Source organism: Pipra filicauda, unplaced genomic scaffold (assembly GCF_003945595.2).
Source record: "Pipra filicauda isolate LSUMZ 115617 unplaced genomic scaffold, ASM394559v2 scaffold6_size6359152_pilon, whole genome shotgun sequence".
NCBI classification, from domain to species: domain Eukaryota; kingdom Metazoa; phylum Chordata; class Aves; order Passeriformes; family Pipridae; genus Pipra; species Pipra filicauda.
In genome coordinates, this window is record NW_024104865.1 from 1,708,261 (window position 1) to 1,723,423 (window position 15,163).

General features: G+C 44.9%; 1 long non-coding RNA gene across 2 annotated transcripts in view; it reads left to right on the forward strand.

Annotated features, from left to right (window-relative positions):
- The window catches only part of LOC113985803, a 38,160-nt gene that overhangs the window by 11,359 nt on the left and 11,638 nt on the right, over nucleotides 1-15,163 (forward strand). The window contains exons 4-7 of one of the 2 annotated variants that reach the window (XR_005566348.1): nucleotides 3,057-3,152; nucleotides 4,490-6,413; nucleotides 8,648-8,792; nucleotides 13,080-13,205. This is a non-coding gene — a long non-coding RNA (uncharacterized LOC113985803). The remainder of the gene's footprint in view (nucleotides 1-3,056; nucleotides 3,153-4,489; nucleotides 6,414-8,647; nucleotides 8,793-13,079; nucleotides 13,206-15,163) is intronic. The other variant, XR_005566349.1, reaches the window with a different exon arrangement.

Genomic DNA, 15,163 nt, shown 5'->3' on the forward strand with positions numbered 1-15,163 from the left:
CTGTGAGCGGGGCCCCCAGTGTGACCCTGCTCTTTGCAGGGCATGGAAAGGCATGATACCTTCCCAGAAATCCTGCAGGGATGCAGGAACACCGTTGGGCTCTTTCCTCTGCTTCTTCCTTCCCAAGCCACCCTCCTCTGGGCACTGCTCTTTCATATTTTTAGAAAGTACAGTTGATGTTTTTCAGCTCTGAATTTGCACGTCAGCAGCCATTGCACAGTGAATTCTCAGGGGCCTATTTATTTCGCAAGCAAGGGTCGTACCCTGAGACAGTGTTTTCCACCACATTGTCAAGAGCACCCTGGGCTCTAGCTGCTTCAAAATGGCAGCTATTGTTTGGTGTCCCACGTCCTACTTGAAACCAAGCCTCCCCTGGACCTGTTTTAATAGCTCCACTTTGTGGTCTATTTATCCCCACATGCTTTCAGGGTGAGTGGGGAAGGGCTCATTCCTATTTTAGGGACAGATGCAGCAACATGCTGCAAGCAGCCCCTTTTTCTGCCTTCCTCACAGTTTTATGGGGTAGTCCTAGTTTAATCCAGCACAAGTCCCTTGCAGAACTGGAACATCTGGAGACTGGCCATGGTTGCTACACCAAGCTCTGTGCTATGAGGGCATAGCCCATTGCATCCTTTGCAGAATGATGCCTGCAATAGGGAAATTATGCTTCGCCCTGCTCAATCAAAGATTTGAATTTATAAAAAGTGAAATATCAGCCCTCTGGGTAGAGGAGGGCGACAGTGAGCAGAGCTTTGTGTCACAGCTTCAGGATGATCATGGAGGTGGGGGGAGTCGTTTGTCACTTTTGGTCAGAGAAGATAGCAGGACCAGTAGAAAACTTCAGAGGCTACAGCCTGGCTGGGCAAAGTCCAAATCTCCTTCACTACCCAGGATCTCCTCCTTCACTGTCTGGGCTTGGGGACTCTATGTGTTAATATGGCACACCCATATTAAGATTGTATACCCATCATTTCCCACAAAAATACTTATTACAGGGAGTTTGTTTCTCTACCCACCTATTGTAAGCACCTGTGGATTGTGTGGATCCTCTGAAACCATCTTTAACTAACCTGTGCCGTGTTCAACTAATCCTGCAGGGCTCTGAGTGTTTTCACATTTTCCTAGCTGGGCTGAGCGCCCTTCCAAACCAATAGCCTGAATGCCACCCATGCATATTCATGTTCCCTGAGAAATGCAATTGTAACTATTTCAATTATGAGAACCCTCAAAACCATAAATGTCTCCAAAGTTGCAAAGAATGCCCCAACCTGGAACTGAAATCACCCTGGCTCACTAAAATTTGCCCATTACATTTTCATGAGTTTGCCTGTATCCAATGTTTCAGCTAGAACAGTGTTCTTACTTCCAGCATGTGCATGTGTGCAAGGCACACTATCTGCTTACCCTGACATGATGTCCACGCTTCCAGACTCAACCAGGTCTCCTTTCTCCCACTAAGTCTTCTCCCTAGGTAAACAACTCTTTTGGTTTGTCCTGTTCATACCTGTATTTGCTCATCCACTTTGAAAATAAGCTCTCCATAACCTGGGATAATATTGGTGTTTATTTTGGCTGGTTCGGGGTTTTGCTAGCAAAGAGGGCAAAATTCTTGCGTGGTTCTTAGGCCAATGTGCTTTACTTCAGACACAAGCAAACTCTAGTCACACTTAGCTTGTGCAAGTGGCTGTGCAGCGCTGCATTCGCATACAGAGGTAAATAAAGGGTAATGATAATGTTGCCCAGAAGGCTTAAACATCAAAGGCCAAGGAGCAGTTAAAATGTATTACGAGCTGTTGGCAGCGATTGTGGGGGGTATTCGTGTGTTGCTGATTTGGACAGCCAGAGTAAATGAAAACCCTCTGGATTAATTGGTACCCCAAAGAGATTTAGAGGAAAATAAAGGCTGATGGAAATTGACAAACAAGGGAAAACACAGATAGCTGGGTGTGTTGACCTGCAGTGGGGCACTGCTGATTCATTTGCAGCTCCCTACTGTGCCCTGGGAAGCCAAGCAGAGCTGGGGGTGCCCTGCCAGCAGCTCGCCTAGTGCTTTGGTGGGAGCAGGCTGAGCCCCAGAGGCATCATCTGCAGTGCTGCTATTTCAGCACATCCAAGTGTGTAGTTAAAGGTGAGACTTACCGGGTGTCTTGTGACACCTGGACACAGGACAAGAGTTTAATTACTTTTAATGATGTGGGGTGCTAGGGGAGGGAGAGGAGGCCTGGTATCACAGAGTGACTGAGGTTGGGAACTTCATGATTGATTTGCACAGAGACTGCTGGCTGAATCAGATGACAACCAATATGGTGAATACTGAATGATACAGTCCCATCTTTTACTAGGATACCTGTATTCCAATTACTATTATGTGGTTTATTATTAATGCTTCAATTTTACATAAAGAGTGTTACACTGACAGCCATGCAAACTCCAGTCGTACTGGCTCACTCACTTTTTAGTTGACCAGATGGAGCAGGACCACTCAACACAGCACTAGCTGAGTTGTGCCCTTGCAGACCCACCTCTTTGACGGTTGGGGCAGGGTACTCATGCTGATGACAGTGGGGAACTGGTGCTGACTTGGGGGTCTTTCACATGTCCACACTGGGGCTGGAAAAGAGGGTTCTTGTCTTGCCCCTGATCAGCAGCTGTTTTTGCCAATGAGTTTCCAAAAGAATTTTGCCAAAGCCAATAGGCCACGACTTGTGCTTGTATCAGTGATGTCTCATCTGGACATCACACGGTTCATCCTGTCGAGTAATTCCTCAGTCCTCTTGCCTTGGTCCTACCTACTCATCATTGACTCTGGTAGAGACACTTTTTTATTGCTAGTCTTGACTAGACACCTCACAGTTTGTGTGGTTTCCTGTTCTGTTACACCAGTTCCCCTGCAGCTCAAGAGTTTGCTTCATTCCTGTACCCAACTCCATGCTTTGCATATTTCTCTCTTGCAGACTTGAGGAATCCTTGTCATGGGAAGAAAAGCACAGAAGGTGATGTGCTTCTGGTCACCTGATGACTTACAAGGTCTCTTTCTTCTCACATTATCCTTTCAGTGCATGGATGAAAGGAAGGAAAAGGCTGCTCAAACTGGCAGGTTCTCCTAACCATGTGTCCTTCTGGCAGCTGTGTGGATGCGATGGGGATGGAAGGTAAAACAACAATTCCAGAGGGGCCTTTCTCAGTCCTTTTCCTGAATATACTTATGAGAACAATAGATGAGTAAAGTTGGCAGAAAGACAGAGAAGAAAAGCAAATTGTTGTATGCACAGGTAGGACTGCTCATCTCCTCGAGACCTTGACCCAAGTCTGTCAGGCTCCTGTCTTGTCTCCCAGCTCATTGTCACAGATGATTTAAAGCATGGCTCAGCTCTGCAACCTTCGTCACTACCCATCCCACTGTCCTTCTGCTGGCAGTCTCCTTCATTCTTTAGGTGTCACAGGAAAAACCTTGCTTTCTGCTTGTGCTGGGGAGCATTGTAACAGGGTGGGAGAAGCAGCAGTCTTCTACACATTTTTAATATAGTGAGGCCCTAAGAATGAGCACCACCAACTTATTTCTGACATGTTCCTGAAAAATTCCTTGCTTCTCCCATAAATCCGAGACATATATAAGGAATCTGTTTTCAGTCTTAAGCTAAAAAGAAGCATCAATTTTAAAATCTATTTTTAAAGCAAATTGCATTTAATTTATAATGTTAAACTGAAGTTTTTAAAGTGCTGACATCCTTGAAAAAAGAGAACATTTCATTTTTTGGTGACTAATGATGAAATGTTTTCTAAAGGTGACTGAGCATAGCACAAAGTGTCCTAAATATATTTATTAGCTTATTAAACATAATTAATTGAATCTGGTTGCTAATATTGGCTATGACTTCACAAGTGAAAAGCACTTTTGGTTAGCTAGACAGTTACTTATGAAAGAACAAAAATTCAATATTAAAACATATGCAGCTTACTGAATAATCATGTTATTTGTCAGACAAGCAGAAGAATCATCATTGAAGTGCTCCCTAAGTGTCAAATTGGGTAATATACATAATTAGGCCCCTTTGATTAGATATGTGCCCATGCTAACAGCTGCACTCAAGATCCACATATTAGTACAGCCTTGAAATAATCTTCAAAGGGATTGATGGCAACAGAGCACTTCTGAAGCTTCACTGGGAAGGCTTTTGGAACATAACCTACACACCAATTTTCTCTGTTCCTCTGGTTATTCTTTATTTTATCTTATTATCTTCTATTTTTAAAACAATGCATGCCTTGGTTCTCAGAGGTGATATACTGCTTCCACGAAGTGTTGCTACACTTTTATCCCTAAAAGGAAGATCTCTTACTCATCTGCATCATATTTTAAAGCCTAAAGCCTTCCTATATTTAGGGATGAAACTCAGCAATTGGCAAGGCTGCTGCAAGCTGTTTCTAGGAGGTGGCAACGATCATTACCTGAAAGACAGCCTGTCTCAGATCCACTCTTCTCTCTCAGCCCAGGACAGCCCAGTGATGGATAAGGTCTTCTGGATGTTCTTTTCGGATTTTGCAAAAGCCTTGTGAAGAAACTGCAAGGTCTCAGCAAGAAGACTGACTTTGCATCAGATCCAAGCCTCAGAGAGCCTCAAGCCCTGAGCTACTGCCAACCCACAGGGAATGAGTCTGAAGGGTACTGTTTGGCAACAGTGGAACCCAAGAGAGTGTTTAGCTGTAGATGCAATATGAATTGTTCCTGCAGTTTATTTTTACATGCTTAGAGGGTGAATGAATTTGGAAGATTTGGAGAGAATCAGAGAATTAGCAGAATGAATTATTATTGGTTATTTATACAAAATGAGAAATATATTTCCTGGTAGAACATTGTGTGTCCAGGGATGATGAGAGGTGCTTTTGCAGAAATGCTGGTGGGGAAATATTTAAAAGAAGATTTTTTTCCCCCAATAAGGAAGAGACCAAGATACAGAAAAGTTCCCCAATATGGAGGCACCATGGAAAGATTGGTCTGTAGCAGGGAAACCTAGGCAGGAGATGCTGAGAGTCTGGCAGGAGAGGACTGTGAAGCCCCATTCCTGGCCAGTTTGGTTTGGAGGGCTAAAGTATATGTGGCTAATCTTTTCATGTCAGCTATCCCACTGTGCAAGAGAGCTATAGTGTACCCCTATGAGGACATTTCACCTGTAGAAACAAGATAGCAAGATAGGACCTGGCACCAAGGGACCCTCTTTGGAAACACGTGGTAGAGACAAAATCAACACTGAAAGACTGTGAAAAATAAATGTACAAAGATATTCTAGGATGTCTTTTAGCTTTTTGAAAGAAGAGGGATACCCTAAGCAAATGGGTAAACAGAACAGCCAGAAAGCTTTGGTAGGCATGGGAGGAGCACAGGGGAAGACTTTGTTCCCTGGTTTAGCTGCTTCTTGGCACAGAAAACGGGAGCACTTTCTCCAAGGGGCCAGTGACACAGCCAGCCATGTTTGTAGCCTTCAGCTGCATGGCAAGAACACTGAAAGTAGTGTCCATACAAAGTCATCAAACTGTTACTGGATGCAGCATTAGGATCTCATCTACTGAAGCAAAAATAGACACGTGGATCCACCTTGGGCATGCAATACATGATTAAGAGCATGTCACCTTTCTCCATTTTAGCGTGTTTTTAACCATGCTCAGTGGACAGGATCATCAGAATATAGATTAACATTACTGGTCAAATTATATGAAAGTTGTGAAATTTCTAAACCCTTCCCTCTTTTCTCTAAGTAAGTGCTGGTTTTAACATTGCTTCTCAAACAAGGAGATTATTCAAACCAGTTTCTCGTTAGTCACATCATCACCAAACTATGAGGTCTGAAACAAGTCAGACCAAAGCCTGTGTCTGCCCTAATTGAGAATAGGAGGAATCTAAAGGGACCTGGATTGTGTGCGAACCCTGTGGTGATGGTAGTGATGGCAGTGCCAGCCCTAAGCATTCTGTTTTTAAGGTATCTTGTGGACATCCATTGCTTATGTTTGACAGTGCACTTGTACTGGGTATTCCCAGGCACATGGGACCTTCTACAGACTGAAGGGCATCCTCAGGTGATGGGGCTGGAGGCCTAGCAGCTATATGGGTGGTGAAATCAGCCTGGAGAGAGTCCCGAAGTGCCACAGGGGAAAGGCACAGTGGATGTGCTGCACATGTGAATGAGAGTGTTCACACACACACATGCGTGTATATGCAATATTGGTCCCTCCTGTGATAAATGGCTCTAAGTGAAGCTTTGTGAAATTTTGAATTTCTGTTTTTCAGAACAGAGCAAACTGTGGCAAAAAACCAGGAAAAATTGTTTCCTGGAATTAAAACAGTCATGTTCAGAAATGTTTCCATGTTCCGTTTTGACATTTTTTGGATCAAAGTGAAGCATTTTGACATTTGTGAGGTAGGAATGTTTTGTTTCAATTTGTTGAACTGACATGAAACATTTAGTTTCGAGTCTGCTTAACATTAAAGTAGGCAGCGCCTTTCCTTGGGTTTGGGTCCCATTCTCTCCTCTGGGCTGTGCTCCCTGGGAGCTCTGCCCAGCTCCCATGAAGCTTGGGCCAGGTCCATTTTGTTCTCAGTGAATGCAGCTCAGCCGCAAGCCCCATGCACAGGAAGAAGAGAGGCCTTTTCGGGAAAATTCATTTCAATGCTAAACTCAATTGAAATGAAAAATTTTGGGACAGTTGAAGCAAAGCGCTCCGTTCCAGATCACCTCCACAAAACACCATTTCTTGTCAGCAGCATCCCTGAATTCCCAGAGGCACTTTTTGTGTTGCAGAAGCTGTGCTCTGATTAAAAAGGTCATCCAGTGAGTGCCTGCATAGGTTTTGATGCGATCTGATCTACACCAATAAGCTCCTGGGGGTCTGCAGACTGGCCCCCTGGACTTAGCGACAGAGCTGCCCTTTAGTGTCGGTCGGGCAGATTTCCCGACAAGCTAAAGATCTCCACTCATCCTCTCAGAGGCTAGCTGGGGCCGGGGCAGCCTCTGGCTTGGCTGTCTCTGAGGAAGGTGAGTGGGCTGCAATAGGGACAGGAGTTTCTCTTGGCAATTCAGCAGACTCCTCTCTTTTCTGGAAGTGGCTGTAGGGTCTTCCTGGGATTTCTCATGAATTTTACCTAAAAGTAAATTCAAAAGTTGCATTAGCTCATTCTCAACAGCTCTCTATAAGACCAGGCAGGTCCTACGACTTTCTGTGAGGGATAATTGAATCCCTTGCCCTCCCCCTTTCCTGGGCAACAGCTTCAAAAGATCTCTGATTTTGCTCAGCAATCAAGCAATCTCATTTGCAAAACAACTGCAATGGCCCTGCAAAAGCAAAAGGACAGCTCCTTTGTTAAATAGTGCCTTTTGGTGACACAAAAGAACCATAAAGGTGATGAAGCTGCAGCCGGGACAGCGGCGTTTCCTGGACTGTGCAGTCTGGCTTCCCTCCCCCTCCCGGCTGTAATTTCAGACTCCGAGTCTAAGAATTATGCAGGGCTCAAACCCAGGGAGAACAAGGTGCATTGCAACTATTCTTAGCTCCAAAAATTATTCCTGGCTTTGCTTTGAAATCTGAACCAGGGTTAATTTCTCTCCCCCTTCCCCCAGTCTGTTTCCTCTCCTCTTTCATGTACCTATTTGCATAGACTGTCATCGTAAGAATCTCCATTAAAATTGAAAGCCTCCTTCCTGCATGTCACCTCTCGCAGCCCCCTTCCGCTTGCCCTGCATGACTTTTGGAGGGCTGGAGAGCAAAGGTCCTGTGCTAGCATCGCCTCCTGAGCCCTGCATTCCCCCTGCCCTCAGTCCTGCTCCTCTGTTGCTATAGGAACATCCATCAACTTGGGAGTGCCAGAGAAAAAGAACAGAGTTATCTTAATTATTTAATGATTGATTAATATATTTTTATAGAGCACTTCAAAACCATGCATAATTTTATGAATTGTTTATTAACTGGGCAAGTGATATAATTTACTGAACATCCTCCACTCTCATTGTTTTCAGTGGGAGGAAAAGTCGGTAGGCAGCTTGCAGGTTTTGTGATAGTTACATTACTAAGTGTACTAGTAGTTCTGCTTCAGGGAAATAATTTAAGTATGAGCCTTTGCTTCACGTTTTGTTTCGTAGGCAGGGCTGCTCCCAACACCTGCCACTGAGGTTACTCAAATGCCTCCATTGTAAAGACCTATGTTCAGCTGGTTTTTGGCAGGTTTTACCCATCTGGAAAGGATTGTGCTTACTTCTCCTTGAGGCTGAATACAGAGGGGAGGCAGAGAGTGCTTGCAGCTGGTGGTGCAGCATGGCTTGTTGGTACAGGGAGCCTCCTGGCTTAGCTGCTCCTCTCTGCTGAGTGACTGTGGTTTTGTTAGGAGGCCTTGGAGGCTTTTGCTAAAGTTTGTGTGCTTGTGCCTGTAGTAGCAGGATGGAAGGACAGTATAAGCAGGGTCTGTTGTCCGGGTGAGGAAGGGTGGAAGGAGGAGCATGGTGCTGGTGTTGTGTGTGCTGCCTTGTTCCCATGTCCAGTTGAGGATGTCAGCTAGAGCAACGTTTGCTGCCCATGCTGGTTGTAAATCCTGGTCTCTGCCCACCCTGACCCAGGTAAGCTGCTGAAGCCAGCCTGTCTTTGCTCTCTTCAACCTCCCCAGGACCTTCTTTGGGTCTGACTTCCTTGATGCCTGACTGCTCTCTGGCTTCCTCCCTCTCCTACTGACAAGCTGAGACCATCCCACAGTGGGATGCAAAGTAAATGCAGACTGACCACCTGAAGAGCTCTGCATCACCAAGCATGGGGTGAGTCTGTGACATGCAACACACAGTGCCATGCGTGCTTGAGAACTGAGACTTGCAGTCGGAATGCCTTTGCTATGAGCTGTCACGTACTTTGCAGAACCATAGGGCTGCTATGACCTCGGTGTCAGGCCTGACTGTCCCTGTAGGTGCAGGAAGTGAGACATGATGACGCAGCAGGATACAGGCAGCTGATAAAAGCTGGTGCTCCCTGCCTGACTTGGCCAGGCCCCTTACCTGAGTAAGGCCTGCAAGACCACGGCTGCTGTGATGGAGGATGATTAGGAGGGTATATATATATAAATATATATATATATATATATAGCTGGTGCTCTTGGAGAGCATTTCCTCAGGTAATGCTTGTTATGAAGCACTAAAGACTTGTGATGCAATGGGCTGTGTGTTGATCAGGTGTGTGATGTATGCAGCTCCCTAGCTTTTAAGAGGAAGCACAAAATGAATAAGGAGACTTGCAAAACAAAACAGATTTACTTTGGATGCTCACTGGTATTTAGGAGGTATTAAAGCCTTGTTCATTTTCAGGACTCTTGGACTTCTCAGCCCCTGTGAATCCATCTTCTGTAGAGTAATCATCCCATAAAGATGCCTTTATATATGGCAGCCACCCTTGAGGTTTTTTTCTGGATTTTAAATATGGATTGTTGCAGAAAAGTCTCTGCTCCACCTGAAGAAAGCAGTAGCAGGATTAGGTTGTTATTCTGTAGTAGTTCAGCACTAGAGGGGGATGTAGCACGTGCTTTCCAGCACATTTCATACATGCATGCAACAATATTTTACAGTGGTGTTTATAAGGAGGCTGTTTATATAATTGCCAACATGAAGATTTTTGTCTTGCAGGGGCAATTTTCTTGCACAGGATAAAAATCAGAGAGGCTGCTATTTGCCGAGACATAAAAGACTGTGCTTGTAGTCAATTAATTTTGTTATGTGTTATGTGTGTCTTGGATATTGGGGCCTCAGAACTTCAGGCAATTCTCGTGTCTTTTTTTTTTTTTTTTTTTTTGGTGTGTCTGACATGAGAAAACAGAGGCTGTTCTTTAGCTTGGCTGTAGCTCTAGTCCAGGCTGTTGGCTGGAAGGGTCTGAGCTCTGCCCTTCTTACCACGGTAGTGCCCTTCTTGCTTGTGGTATTGAGTCCTGCAAGTGGCTGAAAAAAGATATAAAGCCAAATCCACCCAACTACACTTGCTTGGAAAGTTGCATGTTCTCAACAAAAATGGCTCTTTGACTTTGAAGACATCTGAGTAATAAAAACCTGTTGTCCACTTCATGCACAAGTAAAACACTCGGAAAAAAAAGCTACTGCTTTGAGGTTTTGCAGAAGCTGGTCAAATTTCTGTCCTCTTCTCTTGTTTTCCTCCTCACCTCCAGTGAGCTATTCTCATTCCACGTTTTACTCGTTTTACTCAACAGTGCAGAAGTGTGCCAGCGTGAGGAGACTTGCTAGCCCGTTAGGCCAGGGAATTTCTCCTGGTGTGTTTGGGTATGGTATCTTGGGAGAAGATACCACAGCTGGTGTATGCTACATATATGCACAAACATGGCTGTAGTAGAAAGTGAGAATGTCACTTGCTGAAGAAAACTTGTATTCGGGCCAGTGCGTAAAGACTGTCACAGATCCAAATTTTGGCCGTTTGCTCTGTGGGAGATCTTCGTGTGCACCCCCGTGTCCTCCTCTCCTCCTTGTACCCTGGACATTGCACGGGGCTGCGGTTCCCACCTCGCACCGAGGGCTGGCTAGAAAAGATGTCCCCATTCACATTTCCACATAGAAATTTTTCTTTCCCTACTTTTAGTGCCTGTAATTACCTCTTTACTCCAGTGCCAGCAATCTTCCATCAGGCATCATTATTAACAGAGAGAAAAGGGAAGGGGAGGGAGGGAGAGAGAGAGAGCGCCACAAAACTTAATTTAATCGCAGCACCCCATGCTCAATTTAACAGACACAACAGCTCAGAATGGGGTCCCTGTGCAACGGGAGGGCAGGCAGTGGAGCGTCCCTGGAAAGAATTAATTGTGGATGACAATGTGTAAACAGTGCAGATGAATAGGGCATGCAGGTGTGAGGCACCGGGGCCATCCCGGGGACTTTTTCACACGAATTTCAGCTCCTTCACTGCTGACCTGCTCCCGAAACCGTGATTAGTGTCGGCGTTGGGAAACCATTCAGGGTGTCAGGATTTGGCACATATTAACTAGCCCTGGGGGAGAGGGGAGGGAGCGCATGGGGGCTATGAAAGGAGGAAGTCTGGCGGACAAGGGGATTGTTAAAGGGCCAGAAAATCCTCATTGCTCCGAGGTGCCCTCGCTGCTTGGAGGAAAATGGAAGAGAGATGAAGCAGAATAGAACTCCAAGGCACCCTAGTCCTTACTGAGCTATGTGGAAAACAAGGCAATGCATTGCAGAATATTTTTCTCAGAATGTCATAAATATTAGTGATTAATGACTTTTTCTTAGCTGTCGCTTTCACAGTTCTAGACACTTCAGCTTGAGAGATAAACAGTCAAAACAAGCAGGAAAGTTAATGACACAGCAGCACTGAGAACAGGAAATATCTCCTGCGTAGCATATGGATGTTATTCAGCATGCAAAATTCCACTTCATCAATACATACTCTATAAGTACAGTGATACAGACAGGGGTTGTATAATGGGCCCAATTTACCAAGCATGAGGTTAGACACTCTTAAATTATGTTCCCTGTGCCAGCCTGGGAACATAAAAAAGAGGAGTTTTGTGCAAAGAGTAGACTACGTTACTGATGTCTTTTCCCACTCATGAGAATGATGCAAGGGGAAGGATAGAACTTGATGAGGACTACCCTGAATACCAGTGCCTCTGCCAGACTCTGTTATGCTTTTTCTTCTTTGCTGGAAATCCTTTCCCTGCCTGTCTTGTGACTTGGGCAGCATGGCAGGGGTGCTGTGTAGGTGCCTGCTGAGATTCTTAGCTTTGCAATCCCTCCCTAGATCACTGCAGCCCAAAGGCTTGGGCCTCCAATAATGTACCAAAAATAAAAGTACCTATGTAAACGTACCTATGGATGTGAAGGTGAGGTTGGATTCTTGCTGGCCTGGTGATGAAAAAGGGTATTGCCATTGGTGCTGATTTGGCAGTGCAGACATCTGTGTGGGAGGCAGGATGGACCAGCCCCTTCCTGGGCTGTTTCCCGTTGGAGACATTAAATAGGTGGTGAGAAGGGGACACGAAATATCATCACAGAAACCTTGAAGGCCAGTATACCCAGGACAAATCACACCTCAGATTCAGAGTTGCACTTAGTCACTGTTGGAAAATTAGCTACTTATTTTGCTCACTAGCCCACACGTTTGTGACAGACTAGTTCAGCATCCTTTTGAGGAAAGTCTGGTGGTGGCTATCGCTGCCTTCAAGGGGTATTGAAGGGCTGAGGTCACACAGGGAATTTCCATGCTTTGGCAGTGGAAGTTATGCCTTTTGTCCTAATTGTGGCAATTGAAGATGATTTCTCTGGTAAATCACAGCAATGACTATGTGGGAAAGGTTGTGTGCTCAGTTAAAATGTTGGCAGAAGAGCAAAATTTGTTTGCTGTTAAGCCCAATGGTATCTAGATTCATAAGAAACAAGAAATAACGGCGTAGGCTTTATGCAGGGCAATCCTGCAGCTCTTGAGCTGGGACTCTCCCTGCCTAACAAGTTTCCCAAGAGCAGGATACCCAGCTGAAGCCGTTCATCTCAATTCTCTCTGTGACTCCAGAGTGTTCCGCACCTCACTTATCTGACATGCCATCAGCGGAGATGAACAACAGTTACTTCATTGCCATCTGCTTGACTGACTGCTTTTTCCAAAAATGATGATCAGTGCTACTAGAATTCCTTCCCCTGGTCTGCTCCTCCAAATGTTCCTGCCTCCCCACACCAAGATATCTGCCCTCTCAGAGTGCAGCTATCCCTGTGAAACTGTATGCTGAAAGGACTTCCTTCCTATGAACTGTACAAGGTAGTTCTTTTAAAAAACATCAGAATTAAGTTAATTCTGTAATGGCTGTTCTTGCCAAAATGAATGTGATATTTTCCAGCAGAGTGAGTTAGCTTTGTTGCCCCAGACAAATTCCAAGATACTGGCTTTCTGCAGTTTTCAGGAGAGGGTGTTGCATTTGCTGCAGTATGGCTGTTTCTCAGGGCCAAGTGCTCCTCATTCTTTTAAAGTCTTTTTTTGTGTGTTTGTGGTTTTTTTTTAATTATTATTTTGAGAGATATTTGCTCATCTTTCCAATTTTGCTTTTCAAGGAAGAATAATGTGCTCACCAGATACATAGCTGGTAATTTATCCACTGGAAGGGAGAGGTCTGCAGGAGCCAAAGAAATCAGCTCCACAGACACCTGACCTAGGGACTATTGCAGGACTGTCTCCAGGTAAGCTCTCTATATCCTACACTAGGAGCTAACTGTACCCTGATATACCTACAAAGACTGGCTTCTCAGTAAGGCTGCAATACTTCATCAGCCAGAGGACCCAACAAATGTTCTTCATTTGTACTTACCCTTGGATCACTGGATCTTCACTTGTACTATATTTAAGCCACTAGCTGGTATAGAACCAAAAAAGGCATTGTTGAATTGTGTTAGTTCAAGAGTGGAGGAGATGGGGCTGAGGGAAGGTAAGTAATTTGCAGGCAGTGAAAATGGGACAGTTGAAGAAGGTGAGGATGTGGGTCCCCAGTCAGTTGTGTTAAACTTAATACCATAGCTCTAGCTCCAATTTCTACAGAATCTTCACACCATGCTAAGTTGATATTGCACACAAAATATGCTCCTGTGGTGACAAATTGCTCTTTGTTGTAAGGATCTCTGACTAGTGCAGAGGTTCTCAGTCCTATGAGAAATCAGAGCAAGAAGGGGCTCCGGAAAGTTTAGAAACTGCACCTGGATGTACCTCTTCTCCAGCCAGCTCTATTGCTGTCTGTGTTACCAAGCATGGGATCAGAACCTGGCCAGGGTGGTGCTGAAGGGGCTGGGCTTCTGGGCACTGTGACCTTTGCAAAGGTACCGGTCAAATTATGGTGCAGGTGGGAGGATCTACTGCCCTTCCATGCTGCAGAAACCCTTACATACAAGCTTATTGTGACTGTGAATTGAGTGGTGGATTTACCTTCAAAAATCTGAACAGTTTACATCAGAATTCCTGATGGTATTCCTAAAATTATTGTGCGGTTCATGTTGCTCTTCTTACTGCTTTTACCTGACATCAGCTGCCCCTTTTCAGGACTGTCAGCTTGTTGATCAAGCCTAGACTCCAAAGCCTCCTGAGCCGTGTCTTATGATCCATCCCACTAGTTAACTAGGGGAAGAGGTCTACTCTGGAGGCAGATGTAGCTGAAAATCAACTTGGCTGCTTGACATTTCTTTTTAATGTGAGAATGTAGCTTGATGGGACAAAAAGAGAAATGTACTCTTCCCCCAAACCAAGGCAATAATATTGAAAAATCTCTATAACAGTGAGGAATAAAAACTCCAGGGTGGCAAAACAGATTCTGCTTACAATTAAATAAGAAGTCAACTGGATCAGTAGTTCAAACTGTGTAGAGTTCTTAATGGTGGTTCATTTGCCCAGCTCTGCTAAAGGCCCCCAGCATTCTCTTCGTTCTCACAAACACTTCTGCAGTGGATATTGGTTAGCATATCTGATGAATCTGATGATATGGAGTCCAGCTTTGCACATGTTTCTGTTCAAGAGGAGAGTATTCAGCAAAATACTTAGCTTCTTTCAGCCCCCTGCAAATGTCTGGGCAATATGGAGTTTTCCAAAGTACTCTTAGATACAGAATCTGAGTAACTTGTTTTCCTTGTGGTGAGGCTGGAGCAAAAGACACCTTCAGAAGAGGTTACAGCAGAGGGCAAGGAAACAGGAGCTCTAAAGTGAGATGGAGTGGTCTGCCTTAGGAAAGAAGAGCTGAAACTCTGGGTGCACAGGGCTACTGGCTTCTCTACATGAGGTCCAAGCTAGGACAAACCCTGGACCTGCCAGGGGAAGGAGACCTGGGAACATGGAGAAAAGGCTGTGAGGGTAAATTCAGTGCTCAGTATTCAGGCCAATGAGAGATGTTTCACAGCTTAATCTCCAGGGTCATTCATCACCTTTTCTTAGCTGGTCTGCTCACAAGTAGTGCTGGTGTGGCTGCACCACAGAAATGCAGTGGTATGGCAACACCAATATGGGGAAATTACGAAAAGCCAAGTCTCTGCTGGTTGGTGGGTGATCTGAGGTACAGTGAATGAAATGTTGTAGAGCTTGAATACAAAATATATTTCTCTTTAGTTGGAGATGAGCTGACTAATTTCAGTATAATAAGTTGATATCAAACCTTCAGCCA